Genomic DNA, 19640 nt, shown 5'->3' with positions numbered 1-19640 from the left:
GTTAGTCATTTACTCTCTGAGATTTCAGTTATATCTTAAAGGGGATAAAGCTGTAATGCTGTATTGTCCTGAAGCCTCAATAGGCTACTGCATATGACGTGCATTGTAAATTCTGCCACTTGCTATTAATAATTGATATTGATTGAACACTCATGTGTGCCAGGTACTGTGCTAAGCCTTTCACATGCACCGTCTTATTTACTCCTCCTGACAACACTATGAAGTAAATAAATTATCATCACCAATTAGAGGCAAGGAAATTGGGATTCACAGACACTAAGCAACTTGCCCCCTGTCAAGTGAATAATAGTGGATGTGTCAAGATTGAACACCAAGGCTCCCTAACTCTAAGCGTCTGCTGTACGAAATTTAGTTATCACTTCAAAAATCTGTTCTTAAATAAAAACACAGGGGCCCCTGTCAACCTCATTCTGGGAGGCCTGAACTTTTATGATAGCACTGAACAATGTAACCGGCAGGTAGCATTATTTATAGTAGTTGCATGCAACAGTAGAAAGCAATTTGGATTTGGGAATTAAAAGACCTGGTTTTAATTCTCATCAGTCCACCCAATAGTTGTGAACCTTGTGCGAGTTACTTAGCCACACAGACCCAGTTTCCTTGTCTATAGAATGGTTGTCTTGAAATCTACCCTGCCTATCTCCCAGGGCAGTCCGGAGTGAAGTGTAAAGTGTATTTCTTCTTTCATGCATTTATCCCTAACAGTGATCTTTGAAGGTGGCATGTACTAGGTCTTCACCAGCGCTGTCCAACAGAACTTTCTGCAATGATGTATATGTCCTATGTTGGTCCAGTAGCCTCACACTACATCTGGCCATTGAGCACTCAGAAGGTGACTAGTGCAACTGAGGAGCTAAATTTTAAATTTTATTTAATTTTAATTAGTCACATTTAACTTGGATAGCATAGTTCTAGGCTTATAAAAGGAGAAAAGAAAATGCAGCATATGATACAGGATTGGTTATAATGGCAGTTGTTACCTGAGCTGACCTGAGCAGGGTTGGAGCCAAGTACCTTGTCTGTGTCCAGTTCTGTAACTGTCCATGTATTCTCAGAATGAGGGAGAAGCTGTCCTGGCCCAATCCACCGCCATCCTAACTCCCAGAGCCATGAGCTACCTGCCAGGGCCTCTGGCTGAAGAACGTTGATGTATTTCCGTGATGTTCCCTGTGTCCCTGCTTCCTGCTGGGTGAGCCCAGCTTCCCCCTGATGGGCCCTGGGGACTGTCAGAGGACCAAGGACAGAGGGGCAGCTGTCCTTCCTTCTCCCGGGCCCACCCCCAAAAATCACTGCTATGAGCACTCTGTCCTTTCTTCCTGGACAACGGGGTAGTCTTGTATTCCCATGGATTAATATGGAACATAAGACCTGGGATGTGAGCAGAAAGTCTCCTCTCCCTATTTTCTTCTCCTTCTGAGGCCAGAACACCTGGCAGGAGCTAGCCAGGCCCCAGCAAGAAAATTTCTTGCTGTCTCAGCAGGAAAGGGGTCTCTGATTTCAGTAGCTGCTTTCCGCTCCACTAACCCTCTCAGGTTCTCACAATCTAACTCCTCCCTCCCCTCCAGACATTTCAGGGAACCTTTGGTCTTCCCCTGTTAGGCTGAAGACTCTTGTCTCAGGGTTACAGAAGCAAGTAAAAAAAGGGGCCTGAAAAGTTTACCATGCCCTCTAAAGGAAGATGTAAAGACAGCCTCTCACACTTACTTTTATTATTTTTGTTATCATTTGCCCCTTTCTAAGGCAACTATTTCGAAGACATGCTGAAATGACATTCATAGCTACTTTACCCTGCTCATAACTCATCATCTCTTAGCAGCAAAAAAAAAGAACAGAGAAGCTCTTACCCCCAAGGCTGGTCCTGACCCCAGTCTGTTTGGGAAGGAGCAGAACTGTTTGGTGACAGAATTTTCAGTGTCTTCCTGTACTTTACACGTTGTAAAGTGATTGACACCCCTGAAGACCCATTTTCCAAGGTCAGTTATTTGAGCACTGTTCTAAACAGGGACTTCAAGTGACAGTGCACCGTTCCTCCCATCTTTGAGATGTAGGGAATTGCTACTACACCCCCTGAAATTGCAACTTCTTCCCAAGTACTAGGCATTCATTTTATCTTCCTTTTCAGGGAAGTCTTTTTCTCCTTCTCTTCCAAGGAATGCAAGAAATTTTCTTTTGAGTCCTCTGTGGTAGAGAAGTGAGACATAGTAGGTGTTCTCTGCATAGTCAGCTTGCAGCACGTGTCTAAACCTTGTCTATCTTACTGCTTAGTCCTTAGGACACTGGAGTCATGGAAATAAGAAGCACCCTATCCCAGCCCCTGACCTGGATCAGCCATTCAGAAAGACCCCATCTCTTCCTCCAGAGCAGAACGGAGCCAGGTGGCCTCTGTCTGAGAAAGCATGGGCTGCGGGGCATGAGTCTGAAAGATGATGTTGCTGTGCCCCAGCAGAGAATAAGAATTACACAGAGGACAGGGTAGAAAAACCGGGCAGCCTCCCAGCTCTGGGTCAGGCTTTCTTTGTGGCTGCTGTGAAGTGTTGTGAATTCTCAGAGCATCAGAAAGACGTTCTAATTTAAGAACCAAAATACATGCCAAAGGCAAATATAACTTTTTATTATCTACAGCTTAGGATGATTTGTCACTGTCTTCTTTCTCTGGGCCGGATAACCAAGAGTTGACTATACAGACATATTTAAAGCAGGACCTTGGGAGGTCATTTGGTCCACCCTGTGCCTTTAAATAAGGCCACACCTATACTGTTTTAAGGCTCCTTTCATTTAGAGCCTTCCAAGGGAACGTGTGCTGTCTTGTGTGTAATCCAGCCCAGTCGTTACTTATGTCAAGAACCTAGTTGACTAACTGAATCCTTCGTTTAGACTTAATAAACCCATTTCATTTAGTTTTTGTTTTGCTATTGCCTTTGAAGCTATAAATCAAGTCGTCACCATCTTTCCAGTGTGACAGCTAGGATTGCTACCCTGCCTTTCATCTCAGGTGGACTCCTGGATAACATCTCTGATTTCTATTTCACCCGCCTTACGCCCATCATGTTTACTTCTCTGTTTGATCATAGACTCTGTTTAAGAAACATGTTGCAAGAGTTGAAATTTTCAAAATTGAATTTGAATGCCCGTACCTGTGGTCCCGCTGCTGACAGGCCAGCTTCCTATTATCTCATAGACCTGTCCGTTACTGGTTCCCGAAGGCATTTACGCCTGCAGCCCCTCCAATAATGGCCAGCTCTTCAGTTGTACCAGGCGCCCCGTGCTTGAACTTGTCTTGGGATTTGTTGACCTTGTCGTGTGACTGGCTCTAGTCCTGTTGCTTTGAGTATTTACTCTTGAACAGGATTGTTTTGTTTGGCTCTTTTTTTTTTTTTGGTATCCTCATTCTGGATATCGATGGCATTGATTTTGAGCATGTCGCGGGTGAGTTTGTGTTGTGTTTCAGATTCTTGAGTTAATTGTGATGGAAGGCGTGTGCTTGCATCTGACTCTGGGAGGAGCAGGGAAGGCCACCCTTTGTTCTGCGGGGATGAGGGTGGGAAGGGGCCTGCTCGGCTCCTCGGCCACAGCTGGGCGAGTGCCTGGGCATATGGAGGGCTTATCTGGGAGCCGGCAGGTGCGTGATTGTGGTCTGCACACAGCCTCCTCCCTGCCGGGCGCGGGGAGCATTTGATCACCCCCGGAGATGCTGGCGCACGCACAGCCCGTTGAGAGGCGTCAGGACCGGTTTTCTGGGTAAATAGAAAGCCCACTGGCTTCCCTCTTTCTCAGTGGAACTAAACACCCAATCTACAGTCTCACACGGTCTGGAAAGGAATTCCTGTTGGAGTCAATCTTGTACAATTCCTTTAGAACAGCTTTTGCTTCCTGGAATGTTCCCAGAGGTCTGAGATAACACCCCCACGCCCTCAGCTTCCAACAGGTGTCTTGCTCAAATGGGAAGATTACAGCGCTTGTAAGGTTTAAGTCCTAATTTAGATCCGTTCTTCTACACAAAGAGCATTCATTTGATAAAACCTTAGCACATGCTGCACACTTGGAAGGGTTTCATTTAAAGGAATGCTGCATACTGTAAAGTGGTGTTTTGTGTTTTTCTTAATTTTACAACTCTATCAGGAAACTTTTTTAATTTATTAAAATTAATTGAATTACTTAAAAGACATTCCATATGCAATTACCAGATTAATAATGATCATAGAAAATATATTCCTGCCATTATAAATACTAAGAACCGTGATAAAGAATGAGTTATTTATCTATGGTTTAACCAAAACCACATTTATGCATTTTATTATAAGTATGTAGACATACATGTATGATATAGATAGATAGGGATAGAGGTAGTAAGTATAAATAGAAAGATAGATATAGTATAAAGAAATGACAAGAGAGAAATATATGCATATAAATATATTTAGTACATGTAGCGTATACAAATATATATACACATATATATACATATTTTAACAAAATAGAAATATTCCTGAACTCCAGTCCTAACTGTTGCTCTGTAAAACATGACTTTTTAGCAGATTCAATAATCAGTTTTGACATCAGTGTAAAATGTTAGATTATTTCATTTTGTTTCTCCTTCCTTTTTAACTTAAAATGCATTTTTACTTTTAATTACACTTAAATACATTTTTTGTTGCCAAAAAAATCGCACAATATAGATGAAGTTTAAATGCATCTTTACCAACCCTCACTCCTTCTCCAAGCCTATCCCAGTCCCCTCCCTAAATAACAATTGTTTTTAGTTTTTTTGTGCTTTCAGAAATTTACAGTTTTTTACATACACATACTCACATACATACATACTTATTTGCAAAAATATATAGTTTTTTGGGTAATAAAACTGATACATATAGTTCCAAAACTTGCTTTTTTCATTTAATATGTTCATTGTTCAAGCCTATAAATCTAGTGTATTGAAAAAAAGTTGCATAGTATGGATGTACCGTATTCATTTTGCTATTCCTCAAGTGACATTTAACCTGTCTCTAATCACTTACCCTTCCAATTAATACTGCAACATACATCCATTCACACATTTTTTGCAAATATTTCTCTAGGATTTCATTTCTTCACAAGAAGTGAAAATGCTGGGTCAAGAATATACATTTACATCTTTTAGAGAAAATATTTTTATTGAGAAATCTTCACATACATACATTCCATACATGGTATACAATCAGTGGCTCACTATATCATCACATAGCTGTGTGTTCATCACCATGATCATTTTTTCAAATATTTGCATCACTCCAGAGAAAGAATTAAAAAGAAAAAAGAAAAACTCATGCATACCATACACCCCATCCCTCCCTTTCATGGACCACTAGTATTTCTGTCTACCCAATTTGTTTTACCCTTTGTCTCCCCGTTATTTATTTATTTTTTATCCATATTTTTTTACTCATCTGTCCATACCCTAGTAAAAGGAGCATCAGACACAAGGTTTTCACACAGTCACGTTGTAAAAGTTATATCTTTATACAATTGTCTTCAAGAATCAAGGCTACTGGAACACAGCTCAGTAGTTTCAGGTACTTCCCTCCAGCCACTCCACTACACCATAAACTAAAAAGGGATATCTATATAAAGCACAAAAATAACCTCCAGAATAACCTCTCGACTCTGAAATCTCTCAGCCACCGAAACTTTATTTTGTCTCATTTCTCTCTTCCCCCTTCATTTACATCTTAATAGATATTGCCAAATTGCCTCCAATCTCAATCTTTCGCTACTTATTCACAGCCTAGAAATAAAAGGTGAGCTTTGTGATTATTCAATTCAAAGGTTCTTCAAGCACCTACTACGTGTACAGCCTAATGTGCTGCAGTGTCTGAGCTTTATCAGTTTATATTTAACAGTTCCAAGAAGGACAAAAGGGCCCTGTTCTACATCTGCAAAAGAAACGATTGCTGCTAAAAACTGGATCGAGGACTTCAATACTTTCTAATTCAAACTGCTAAAAGGACTTCCTCTAAAGCTGCCTCTGTAAAAATATATTTCTTAAATGGGTCACCCTTTAACCCTGAGATTCACTATCATTGGTATCATGGAAGAATGATTGTGGGGTGCCAGCTCTTCTGTCATGGTTAAGCATGGACTGCCCCTAATTTTAAAGACTAACAAAACGTGAGTTGGAGCAGAAGCCAAGGCTTTAAAACCCATTCTTAAAACTTTCCTTTAAAAAGGTTACTCAGGCATTTGGCAATGCATGGCAGATTTTCCAAAGATGTCCCGAGAGCCCATTGCTTCCTTTGCATCTGCTCCCCAGCCCTGGGAAGCCACAGCAATGGGCAAAGACTCCCCCTCCCTCCCACAAGTCAAGATTCCTCCTGACCATCCTGAGGTCCGAGGCCCTAGGTGACTGTCCCAGGCACCGAAACGCCCCTCCCCCACCCCCACCCCACCTCCCCACCCACCACACACAGAGCAAGGGTGTCAGCAGATGAGGCAGGCAGAACAATAGTCTCCCCAGGACGTCCTCATCTGAGTTCTCGAAACTTGTGAATACCTTACACAGCAAATGTGATTTTGCCAATGTTATTAAGGTGAGGACCTCAGGATGGGGGGATGGCCCTAGATCACACAAGTGGCCCAGTGTTATCACAAGGGTCCTTCAGTGTGGAAAGAGGGGGGTGGAAGAGGAGGTCGGAGTGATGTGATGTGAGGCTGGAAGAAGGGGCTTCAAACCAAGGAATGGGTGGTCTCTGGGAACTGGAGAAGGTGAGGAAGCAGTCACAGCTGTAGCCCCCAGAGGAGAACGCGGCCCTGCAGACACCTTGGCTTTAGCCCCAGAAACCAGTGTGGGATTTCTGAACACAGAACCACAGAGGAAACATTCATGTTGCTTTGGAACCCTGAGTTTGTAGCAATTTGTTACAGCCGCAGTAGGAAAATAATAGAGTAGGGAAAAGGTTGGGTGCTTGTTGTCATTTTTCAGAGAGGAGATAGCCATCATTTCAGAATTTTAGCAGTATTATTTTTATAATTTCACCACAATAAAAGAAATGTACCACCAGCAAAAAGTATTACTTTTAATCAATGACAGCCCCCTGTTATTGGAACATGTGAGGTTTTCAAATCAACCTCCAAAAGCAGGTTTTGTTCCTGGATGACCACCCAAATTAATTCGCCCTGCATGTTACCGCTGGACATCCGGTGCTATGAGCCATTAAAGAGGGGAAGAGGGAACTCAGGGCTTCTAAATATCTCACTGTCCTTGGGGCGACAATGTGAGGTCCTCAGTGACCAGCACCTGCCCCCACCCCAGAGATGCAAGCACTGCAGGAGGGGGTGGCAGATGGTCTCCAGCACTTCCCCCTGGGAATCACAGTGGCTTCCGAGGTGCCATTTGAGTGGCCTTAAGGATAGGTCGGCTGTGGGCCGGATTAACAAGGGTGCAAAGCTCTCTCCAGTCAAAGACAGCTTTAGGCTTATTTGAAATTTGTTGTTTGTTTTTAAAATTTTTTTAAGCATTTTAACAAAAACTGACTTTCACAAAGTAGTGAGGAATATTTATAAAAAAAACTTTCAAAAATAGTAATATAATTAAGACACTAAAATTGTCTCTGCTGAAAAAGGCAAAGCTACTTTTAGTAGTTTGAATTTTTCATCCATTCAGAAAGTAGATGTATTATGCCCCGTCTCCAATCACTTTCCCTCTCTTCTCCCCATTTTCGCAAGGGGTGGGCCGGCCGGCAGATCCTTCTTAGGCCTGAGGACCCCACACCAGTCTCTCGAAGGCCCAGGCGCATGGACAGGCCAGGACTGCAGCTGACCCTCCCCACCCTTAGAACCCATGGACCTCCCTCTCCCCTGAAGCCCCCTCGAATGGGAGACCTGTTCCTGCTTTCCTCTCTGGGAACACATGTCACTTCTGCTCTCAGAATCATCTCTGCTCCAGGAGGTGGATCTGACCCCAGTGTCCCTCTCTTGTGTCTTTCCTCCCCTGACCCTTCTCCACAGCCCTAACCTGGTGGGCCAGCTGGTTTTATCACATTCCTATAAGGATGCAGTGGTTCTGACTTCATTTTTCCCCACAGAAGAGGTTGCTGTTGAGGTGCACGTGTCTAGAAGAACATTCAAGGATGTGAAGAAGCCAAAATCAAACATTCCTCACTTCAGATGTTCACCATGGTCTCCCATTATTTACTTTTACCCATTTGCAGACTCAAGTCATGGAGGGACGGGGCGCACAGAAGCAACAGGTGTTTCATATTTGATATCCTCTCATTTTAACCATCATAGCAGTCCATGTGATATTTTGTATTTGATTGACTCAGTCACATTTTTCCCACATTTTTACATCGCTAAAATTGGGGTGACTTACAATCGGCAACTTTCATTCAATCAGTAAAGTTTTTTTTTTTCCTACTGATAGGTAAATAATAATTGTGAATCTTATCACCTATGACACCTTAGATTGGATAAAAACACTGTAGGTAGCATTGTTCCCATTTTGCAGATGAGGAAGCTGAGGCCCAGAGATCTACTTAGGGTCATACAGATGGTAAAAAGTACAGTTCTTATTTTATATATGCCAATTAAGTTAGGCTTGTTAACTATATTATTCAAATAATAATCTTTATTATTTCTTCCCTACATAGACTATTAATAACTGAGAAGCTTGTTTTGAAATCTTTTATTGTCATGGTAGATTTATCCACTTCACCCTGTGATTCTGTAAATTGTTTTATATCTACTGACACTAATTTATTAGGTGTAATTTTAGAATTCTTACATTTTCCTGGTGAATGGACCCACCATCATTATGAAGTGACCCTGTCCATCCCTAATTATACTTTTGGTCTGATATTATTATAGCTATTCCAGCTCTCTTTTGGCTGGTATTTGTCAGGTATATATTTTTCCATACTTCTAACTTTAAAAGGACTTTTTCTAAGTCCTTATGTTTTACATGTGTTTCTTGCATATCATATATATATATATATATATATATGTGAAGTTTTTTTTCAATTGGCCATACTGTCCTTCTACTGATGAGTTTAATTCATTTACACGAATGAGAACATTGATATGTTTAAACTTAATTCTGTTATCTCAGTTTTCAATTTCTATGTTCTCAAGGCTTTTTTTAATGCTTGGCTTTTTATAAACTAGTTGATTGAGGGATTTTTTGTCAAGGGCAAAAGAACTTTTTTTTTAATTCCATTTTTCATCTCTACTGATTGGGGTGTATGCCCTCTATTTCTGTAATGGTTTCTTTCAAGATGTTATGATACATTTTTAACTTAACAAACTCTAGTTATATCTTAAACCTCTTCCATAACAAGAACAGTTTAACTCTGAAAATCTACTCTTAACACAGTATTTTAGTCTTGGCCTTTGGTACCCTACAAGTTATATTATTATTGTTGTTATTGTTTTTATATAAAGAAAATGTTTTTTATTTACATGTATTTCTACATTTTAATTTGCTCATCTTTCCTTTCATCCCAGAGAGACCTTCTAGGATCATTTTTCTTTTTCTTGATATACCTCTTTTAGATGTACCTTTGCCAAAAGCCAGATGTTGGTAAACACATCCCATTTTCTGTTTATCTGAAAATGCCTTTATTGCATCTCCATTCCTGAGAAGTAATTTTTCTGCATTCATAATTTCAGGTTGACAGTTACAACTCCATTGTTCTGTGGCTGCCACTGCTGCTGTTGAGATGCCTGATATTAATAAATGGTGTTCCTTTGTAGAAGAGCTGTCTCTTATCCCTGACCCTTTTTCATCTTTGGAGTTTTGCAATTTCATTGCTATATGTATAGATATGGATACCTCTCTCTGTCTTTTAAAATATGGCTATGCTTTGTGAATCTGAGGATTCACATTTCTCATCAGCTCTGAAAAGTCCTCACTCACCTTCTTTTTCTTTTCTTTTTTTTTACTGCCTTTTGAAATAGTGTCTTTCCTCCAGGCTCTCTATTTTCTCCTTCAGGGACTTCACTCAGACATGTCAGGTTTTCTCATTCTGGCCTCCAAAATTTCTTAACCTTTCTCATATTATTTTCTCTCGTAAGGACTGCTGCAGTTTAGTAATTTTCTTGGTATATATTCCAGTTTTCTAAGTCTCTCTTTAGTTGTATCTAAACTGCCAAGTTTTTGTCTCCATAATTGTTTCTCAGGGTGCAAGGGTAGTTCAGTGGTAGAATTCTCACTTGTCAGGCTGGAGACCCAGGTTCAATTCCTGACCCACGCACTTCCCAAACAAACATATGAAGAACCAAATAAACAAAAAAATTCAGCAAATGGTGCTGCAATAAGGGGATACTCACATGGAAAAAGAATTAAATGTGATCCCCGCTATACAACATACAAAAAAGAATTCTTTTCAATTTTGAAGGTTTTATTTTCTGTTTTTTCTGTACTTCTTATTTTGAAATAATTTCAAACTTGCAGTACAATTGCAAGAATAATACAAACTTATACAGAAAACTCCGACATATATCCCACCCAGACACCCATATCCACCACTTTTAACATTTGCCACATTTGCCCTCTCTTTCTCTCTCTCTCTCTCTCTCTCTCTGTCTCTCTCTCTCTCTCTCTCTCTCTCTCTCTCTGTTTCTCTCTCTCTCTCTCTCTCCTCTAAACATTTGAGAAGAGTCTATTTGCATCATGCTTCTTGAACATTTAATACTTCCATGTATGTTTCCTGAGAACAAAAGTATTCACTTATGTAACCACCTTAAGCATAGTTATCAAGTTTGAGCAATTTTACATTGATACAAAGCTTACAATCTATATTCTAATTTTTCATATTTCTCAGTAATATCATCTGGGGCCTTTCTCCTTCATAATTAGTTCCAGTCCAAGATAATGGATTGTGTTTCATAATCACTGTCTGTTTAAGCACTTCTTTTTTAAATCTGTAGAAGCATATATACAACATCTATTTTCCCACCTCGACCACTCCCATACGATTCAGTGAACTAAGCACACCCTCGCAATGTTGTGCTACCCTCATCACCGTCCATTACCAGAACTCACCCATAACACAAAACAGAAACCCTATAACCATTACACAATACCTCACTATTCCCTCCCCTCACCTCCATAACTTGTATTCTGTTTTCTATCTCTATGAACTTGTATATTCTCGCTATCTCATGTAAGTGGAGTCATCCAATATCTGTCTCCTTGTGTCCTATTTATTTCAATCAACATGATATTTTCAAGGTTTATCCATGTAGTGACATGTATTAGAACTTTATTCTTTTTTAGGGCTGAGTACTATTCCATTATATGTATATCCCACATCTTATTTATCCATTCATCTGCTGATGAACTCTGGGGTTGCTTCTACCTTTTGGCTAATGTGAATAATTCTGCCATGAACATTGGTGTACACTTACTCATTTTTGTGACTTTGAACATTTCATACATAGATATATTCTGTATTTGACGATTCTAATATCTAAAATCTTTATGGTTGAAATGTGTTCTCATTGCTTTTCTGCCTCTTATTTGAAGTGGCTTACCTCCTTATTGTGTTTTCTTGGCTTAAAATGTGGGAATTCTATGAGCCTAAGTTGGTGATGCTTTTCACCAGAAAGGATTTGTATCCATCTCTGCTCAGGGCCAGGGGATCCTACTAACCTGGGAACACTCCAGCTTTCTCAAGTGTGCGGTGTCCTCACCTTGCTGAAGCTCACAGACTAGTTACACCCTCCATGGTGCCCTGGGCCTCTTGTTCCCATGTTGTTTGCCATTCCGTGCTGCCAGGTCGAGTTTCAGCTCACTTTTCCGGAGCTGCTGGTAGTTCTTGGAGTTTTCTCTTAAGTTCATAAGTCCAGGAATACATTAAAAATATTTTTTGTCTGGGATTTACTTACTGTGTAGTGGGAGAGTCCTTCAGAAGATCTAGTCCGGGGTCTATCAATAGACTTTGAATCTGTATGACTCCAAAGTTTTTGTTCTTTCCACTACTAAGAAAACATGGGAAGACGTGCAACTAATGGATATAATACTAAGGGGGTTTTCTTCTTCCTTAGCTGTTTGAAGATGTTGCTCTCTCTGCTTGCTAACTGGAAAGAGCTCTACAGTGTGAGAGATTGTACGTAGGGTAAAGAGGGAGATGTGTGTGTGTGTGTGTGTGTGTGTGTGTGCGCGCGCGCGCACATTTGGGGAGAGAAGCGTGTGCTGTGTACCACATGCACTCGAGTATCCAGCCCAGACGCGTGGATTGTGCCTCTCCGAAGGAGCACTGGAGAGTCATAATCAGAGACAGTGGCTAACTTAGATGATACCATCCAAGGACATTGGTTTTTAGCAATTCACCCAAGGAAGCATGTAACTGTGCACATCAAAAAGGTCTCCCTCCCCTTCAGTAGCCACATTTCCATGCTGTTTACAGAAAAATTACAACCATATGAGGCCATGGGTTATTACCTGTATCCTTAGACATCCCCACATATTGGAGTCACTGTATATGCTGGCCATAAGTAGACAGTGAAAAGGTAAGCAGGCTAGTGAGGATTCTCTCTGATTAGGGGCTATGCCTTATCCTGGAGTGCAGCATTGCACTGATGAAGTCTAAAGCTCAGAATAGGATAGCAGAATTTGCTGTTTGGGCTTCCATGGTATGCTCACTCCTTATGGGAAGAGCAATCCCCCTCCCTTGGAGAACTGTTCCTCTTCTATTCACAATATCCTGTGGGATTGTCAGTCAAAGAACCTATTTGGCCACCTTTGGAATTAGTCCGGGGTTCCCTATGACCTAAGACTGTCCAATCAATGTCTTATCTGAATTTACATCATGAATCTAAAAAGAAAGTTCTTCCTTTGCTCTTGGATCATGAGTTGTAGGATGAACCACACAACTCTCATCTGCCCTCCATGGATAAATCTGAGAGAATGAAGATGACATACAGAGAATAGAGAAGAGAATCCCGGGGGTATGAAAGCTCTGTTCCTATCCCTGAGATCCTCAGAGCTGTGGGACTCCTGTAGCTCTCCTTCAGTTCTGTAAGCATGCTTGGATACACTTCCAGTAAATCCTCCTTTCCCTGCTTTTTAAACTCTGTATCTCATTTGATACCAAAACTAATGGCTTGTAAATATCAGGCAAGGGCAACCCCTTTACAGCCAGAACAGTCACCCTGTCTGGTGCTGTGCGGTAGACCAAAGCATAACCATCCCTAGAACCAAAGGAGATGCTGTCTATCTAATTAAAGGGAGGATTCTTCAGAATATATAATAGCAGTTGACGATCTGTGATCAATGTTAACCTGTATTTCTGAAGGAGTTTTTGCTAGAAGATCAGATTAAAATGAAACTCAAAGAAATATCACAGTTATTTAAACAGCAAATATTCTGTATTCACACTTTGATCAATAACTCTTTTAAAGTCCTCCTCTCACATGAGATTGCATTCTCCTAAAGGCAGGAACTTTATCTTTTCCATCTGTGCATCTACAGTGCCTAGCACATAGTTGTTATTCAATGAATAAATGAAATAAAATAGGCAGGGGTCTTATGGATGGATGGAGGATCTTTGGTAAGGGATTAATGAAGACAATGAACATTAGCTATATTCAAATGTTATTGATCTCAGGACCTTAGCCCGGAGAGCAATATCAATCAACTCAGTAAGTTATTTCTACATGCCTATCTACTGTGTGCAAACCTGTGTGTTCAATGCTTTGGTGGATAGGAGAATATGATCCCTTTCTTCAAGTGATCTTGGTCATGAGAGATGAGGAATATACACAAACAACATGATAGAATGTCATAATATGTGCTATGGAGGAAACAGTCACACTATGTTCAACATATTTATCAGATTCGTTTCCCCATTGAATCCTCCAGTTTCTTATAAACACTGGATTCCATCTGAGGTTGTGGTAGTTTGGCTTTCTTTCCCCCTATGGAATTTCTCTATGATGTCACAGGGTAGGATTATTTCTTATTCATTACAGCTAAGGTCTCTGGGTTCATTTCTCTTTCATTAAGCTGCAATAATTATTTGTTGACTAAGTACTCCCAAGGGACTGACAATATCATTGAGCCTCCAGTCCTGCTTCTTCCTGGTTCTTGTGTAATAGGAACAGTGAAATTCCCCAAAATTCACCACTAACCAGTTGTATAAATGTCAGCTTTATTTTTTGAACATACACTTTTTCATCACTAACCTTTGTCCATATCCTGTCCTACAAGGTAGGCAGACTATAGAAGAAGGAGAGAGAAAGCTAGCTGCTTCCCCCAATCCCTCCCAATAAGATGGGCTCTAGTTCTACTTCCTCCAGTCTCTTTTAAAGCTGCTTCCCTATCCAGCTATAGCTGGCACAGGCTATAGCCAGGGCTGCACCCTGCCCGCTCCCATCAGCCTTAGCGCCAGCTGGCTGGCCTGAGAAAGCCTTGCTTGCTTCAGTCAAGTCCTTTCAGCACCAGATTCCTGGACAGCACCAACACTGTGGAACCAGTCCTGAGACTGAAACCTGTCCTTCTCTCTGAGTGCACGCCCCTCATTTTGCTCCCACAAATTAGGAAGACTCTGAAAATTATGACAAGTCTCATTATAAAAGCTTCCTCTCCAGACGATTCAGTAATGTCAAAAAGCAAGAACTGGTGAAATAACAGATATCTCAAAGTTTCTAAGGACATATCTAAAATCTAAGTCAATCTTTTAAATATATCTAACATTTCATAGGAAAATAAAAATTTAATTTTAAAACTAGGAAGCAAAAAGAATACAAGTCCGTTCTAGGTTCAGGAAGCTGGAGAACTCAAATTTTCAAGGAATGCTGATAATGCCTATCAGATAATACCTAAGTTGTAGTGATGACAAATGATATAAGGCATGTAAATTGCTTAGCACAGTACCTGGTACATGCTAAGTGCTTAAAAGTTAGTTGGTGTATTGAAGATTATTATGTTTATTAATGCCTAAATTAACAGAATCACCTTACCTACTCTCTGAAATCCTGTCTCTCTCTCTAATTCCTTCTTCCCATCAACGGGAAACAGGACACCATAGAACATTTTTTGTTTTTTAATTAGAAGTATATACCCTCTGTTGCTAATTTTAAAATAGTCATTTAAATATTTTTATACTGTGTCATCTGTACATAAGCACTCCTAAAATAAGTTTTCTTGCATTTTATTTAGTTTCCTATAAATCAGTTTCCAACCTAGGGGAAATTTTATTTGCCCCTGTTCTATTAGTCAGCTCTTATTCATTAATTCTACAAAAGTTTCTTATGAAACTACCATGTGCCAGGCACTTTACTAAGCCCTATAGGTTTGTAGCAAATGGGAGCAACTCCTGACTGCACAGAGCTCAGAGAAAATCAATATGCCTGATGAATCAAAGACATTCTTACTTTGGGAAATAATCTCCAACTTCCTCCAACTTAATCTTTTATCAGAATTCATAATCTGTAACCAGAATCATTTCTTATTCCCACTGTCCATTTTTGCTAAAAGATGCTAATAAGAAATGGAATGATAAAATAAAATGGAGCAGGAAAAGAGAAAGGCATGACTAGGGCAATCCATGAATTAATCAGCCCCTGAATAATCAAGAGGTGATATATAAAATGTATCATAGTTCATACCTTTTTAAATAATTAAGCATATTAAAGGAGGGACCAAAAAAACGCACTTCAGAAGAAATTAGTAGCCTTAAGGCAGAGGGTAAGCAAGAAAGAGCTCTATAGTAGCATTTATAAGTCTTTTCTAGATTGTCAAACTAAGCAGGTAAGAGGAATGGTTATATAGATTCTCCCATATATTTTAAAGTAGTGGATGCCAACCTAGGGGTCATGGAGTTATTACAAGCTATCTGAGAATTCATCTGCGTGTGGACATTTTATCAATAGATGCTAAAGCACTGCTACTATTATATGGAAAAGTTTTTTAATGTTAAAAGGGTTTTGTCATTCTTGAAAAGAGTGAAAACTGTAGTCTTAAAATATGTGCTTCTGTACAGTCATGAAATGGGGTTAAAAGGAGCCAAAAAGGTCACTGAAAGGAGAAGAGAGAACAAGACTTCAGAAAAGAGATCAAGAAAGGGTGAGAGAACAGAGGAGAGTTAAAAGGAGGAATAGAAGAGGAGAGAAGTAATGTACATAAGATGTAGGAGAGGAAATGTGGAGAAGACAGGGAAACCTGTCTCTTCTTAGATGTGTGACCTTAGAACAAGTTACCTAATCTCTGAGTTTTGGTTCCCTCATCTGTAAAGTAGAGACAGGACCTAATGCTGCCTACGTCATAGCCACGTGAGAGGCTAAATAAGATAATATACACAACTGCTTGGTCCTGTGTCACTCATGGTAAGTGCTCAAATATGAGTTGTCACCACCACCACCACAACCGCTGCCATCGCTGCCACCACCACTGTCACTGTCATCGCTGCCACCACCGTCACTATCATCACCATCACGACCACCATCTCTGTCCTTACCACAACCACCATTACCATCAGTAGCATAACCACCATCATCACTTACCGCCACCATCACCACCACCACCGCAACCATCATCATCATCAGTTCTTACTGTCCCACCTTGCATCTAATTTATGAGATCTTTCAGAGTTTTACCCATCAGCAGACGCCTGGGCGCTACTCTGGGATCGGTTCTCATCTTTAATAAACTGGATTAATCAGAACTCTGGATGACAATAGGAACTAACCCTTGCTAACCACACTCATCCCACCTACCCCCATCACCAAAAAAGAGGATCTGTTGGAGGCATACTAAGGTAAACTCACAAAACCCTAGGGAAATGTGATCAGCTGGGCCTTGAGAAGCAGACACAGGCTGCAGGGGAACGTCAGGACTGACAAAAGCAAGACACAAACATGGCCAGGATCTCTCTCCCTGTCTTTCTCTCTTTCATCCCTGCATCTGTGTCCTGGCCTGTCAGTTTAATTATTTCAGAGCGACTCTCTCGGTGAGTCTGAAACCAAAACCACCAGCAGTTTCTGAAACTGAAACCATATAGCATTCCAGCTTGACCACCAGAGAGAAAGTTCCAATTATAAAACAAGGATTCTGGCCCATCCCTGAGGTCTGTCTGGATGGGAAAGTGGAAAGGTTGATCCTCCCAATAGAGGGTGTTCTGTTTCTAGACCCAAAAAGAGAGACTGCTGAACACATAATTATTATGATGCAGTTGTTTATTCAGCAAACATTCTTCGAGCACCCGCTATGTGCCCAAACCTGAGTTAGCCACTAGACAAGCAAAAGTGAGCATGCCACACATGATTCTCCTCTCATAGAACTGACATTCTACTGGGAGAGACAGCAACAAACAAAGAAACAGGAAGTTTGGATCTCTGTAGGGATATAAGGCACATGTGTGTGCATATGCGTGCGTGCACGCGCACACACACACACACACACACACACACACACCACCTCTAGGGAAAGTCTCCTAGAGCCTTATGCTGGCTTGCCTTCATCACCCCTCCCAGAGGCCTCTGGCAAAGATTCCTTTCTCTTCCCCTGTTGTCCTAGAATCCCCCAGTTAAATTATTCTCTTCAGCACCCATTCATCTTCTCTTCTAACCCTCAATTTGAATCCCCATGAAACCTATTGAGATCCAGTGATGCAAAGACACCAGCTAGATTTCCAAGAAAATTTGCATGCTCAGAATTATGAACTAAAGGTAGGGCGGTCTGGAGAAATGTTCCAAATGAACTCCAGTCAGGGAGAAAGAACAAAGGAGAAGAAAGAAGAGGAAAATCAGTGTCTCAGACTATGATCACCCATAGGAACCATGGCTTAGAGGGGGTTAACCAGGGCCTGTCACAGGGGCTGAGGGACTCCTGGGCTCCAACCTCACTCTCATAAATGTTAGCTTCATGAAGCTGTGTGTATCGTGTCTGTGTGTGGATGTGTTTCAAATATATTTTCTAATGTGAATATTTAAAGTAGATCATAATTTTGGCAATAATATACTAAACCTTAAAAATTGGAAGTGACCCAGGCCTCTCTCAAACTCTGAGCACCTGCTATGTACTAAACTCTGCGCCTCGCCCTTCATTCATACCCTCATTGCTGGTATAGGTGCTACGTTTCCGATGCGCAGAGGAGGAGAGTGAGGCTGAGAGGGCATGTCCCTTGCTGAAGCCTACACAGTAAGGGGCAGAGCTAGGAGTAGACGACAGTTTATTTAGCTCAAAGGCCCAAACTTTCTCGCTGCCCCTGGTTCCCAACTCAGGTCTCTGGGTTGGGCCAGTCCAGGATGAAGTTATTTTCGCTCTGTAGCAAAATTTACCAAATAAGGATGATATTATTCTTTTTCATAAAGCTAAAAATATTCCATTTAAAGGATGAATTTTTTAATCCTAAGATTACGTCTTTCCTGCTTTGTATATGTGTGTGTGTGTGTGTGTGTGTGTGTGTGTGTGTGTGTTGCCTTTATCTTATCATAGATGTTAATTTTGTATTTTTTTAAAAAATATCCCCAGTTGGCAAAATAAAACATTTGGAACACTGTATGAATGTTCCTAAGTTTGTGTTTTGAAATTTTACTCTGTTGTGGAATGTCAAAGTCTGGAAAGTAATGCTCTATATAACATTGACATCTCAAAAGGAAGAACCGCCGTTCACTGAGTGCCTGCCATGTGAGGGCCCTGGGCTGGGTGGTTCTCAGTTTAATCTCTGATAGATTAAACCAAGTGGTTTGCAGATCTGGTTTTGCAGATTAGGAAATTGAGGCTTGCCGAGGGTCCTGGGCTCAGGGCCTCCACCTCCACTCTCCCTTGAATGGTCACAGGTGACTTGTGAGCCCAGAGTCTTTTTGCCCCCAGTGTATTTCACTCCCAAGCAGCCCTCCTCCCACTCCCGGGGCTTTATCTGAGACAGTGCTGTTCTTAGCTGAGCTGACAGCCTCCTCTTCCCTTCACACTTCCTCCCTCCCAGGGTTCAGCCCTTCCCCCATACGTTGAAGTATCAATACCATTTAGAGCTCCCATAAACAGCTTCTTTAGAGGAATGAGGGAAGCTTTTGTGGCCCTTTTCCAGTGCTCTGGCTTGGAAGAACTTCCTGGGGAGCCTCAACAGGGAAGTAGGGAGATGTGTGCTTCTGTCTCTTGCTGGCCAATGTCATTGAAGTCAAATTGGGTTCCCCAGAACTCTGGCAGTTCACAAGAAGATCTCCTATTTCAGGGTAGAACAGACTGGGATGGAGGGGCAGCTGCTGTTCAGAGGGCTTCAGGGCCTGCAGTGCATGTATATTGATGTGTGCCCAGGACCTTCGCTGTGTGCAGTAATCTAGCTTTCCCCCAGACAGGCTAGGAGCTGGTGTTCATGGAGTGTGCACGTTCTGTCCGCACAGAGGATTGGTATTTTGCAGAAGCAAATGCACCTTGGCTGACCAAAGGTGGTTCTCACTCACGCCCCAGCTCATCCACAGGAACAGCCGCAGTGTGTGGTCCAGTGTGGCCGGCACATGTGGCTTGAGACAGGCATACACGCAGCAAGGAGAAGCATCTGCTCTCTTCTTTTGGAAGAAAACTGAGCTTGGTGCTCAGACTCAGGAGTGCTCAGAGGGAGAGAGACAAAGTCTGGCTCTGCCTGGAGAACATAGACCAGATCACAGACCAATTTATCTTTTAGGTGAAATAAGATAAAGGGGAAAGC

The 19640-nt window shown here is 41.3% G+C and overlaps 1 protein-coding gene across 1 annotated transcript in view; it reads left to right on the top strand.

Annotated features, from left to right (window-relative positions):
- CRTAC1 (cartilage acidic protein 1) overlaps nt 1–19640 on the top strand; it is a 137217-nt gene that overhangs the window by 18642 nt on the left and 98935 nt on the right. The window lies entirely within an intron of this gene.

The sequence above is a fragment of the Tamandua tetradactyla genome, chromosome 13, assembly GCF_023851605.1.
Source record: "Tamandua tetradactyla isolate mTamTet1 chromosome 13, mTamTet1.pri, whole genome shotgun sequence".
NCBI classification, from domain to species: Eukaryota; Metazoa; Chordata; class Mammalia; order Pilosa; family Myrmecophagidae; genus Tamandua; species Tamandua tetradactyla.
Note: the sequence above shows the minus strand (reverse complement) of the source record. Positions and strands in the feature narration are given on the sequence as shown.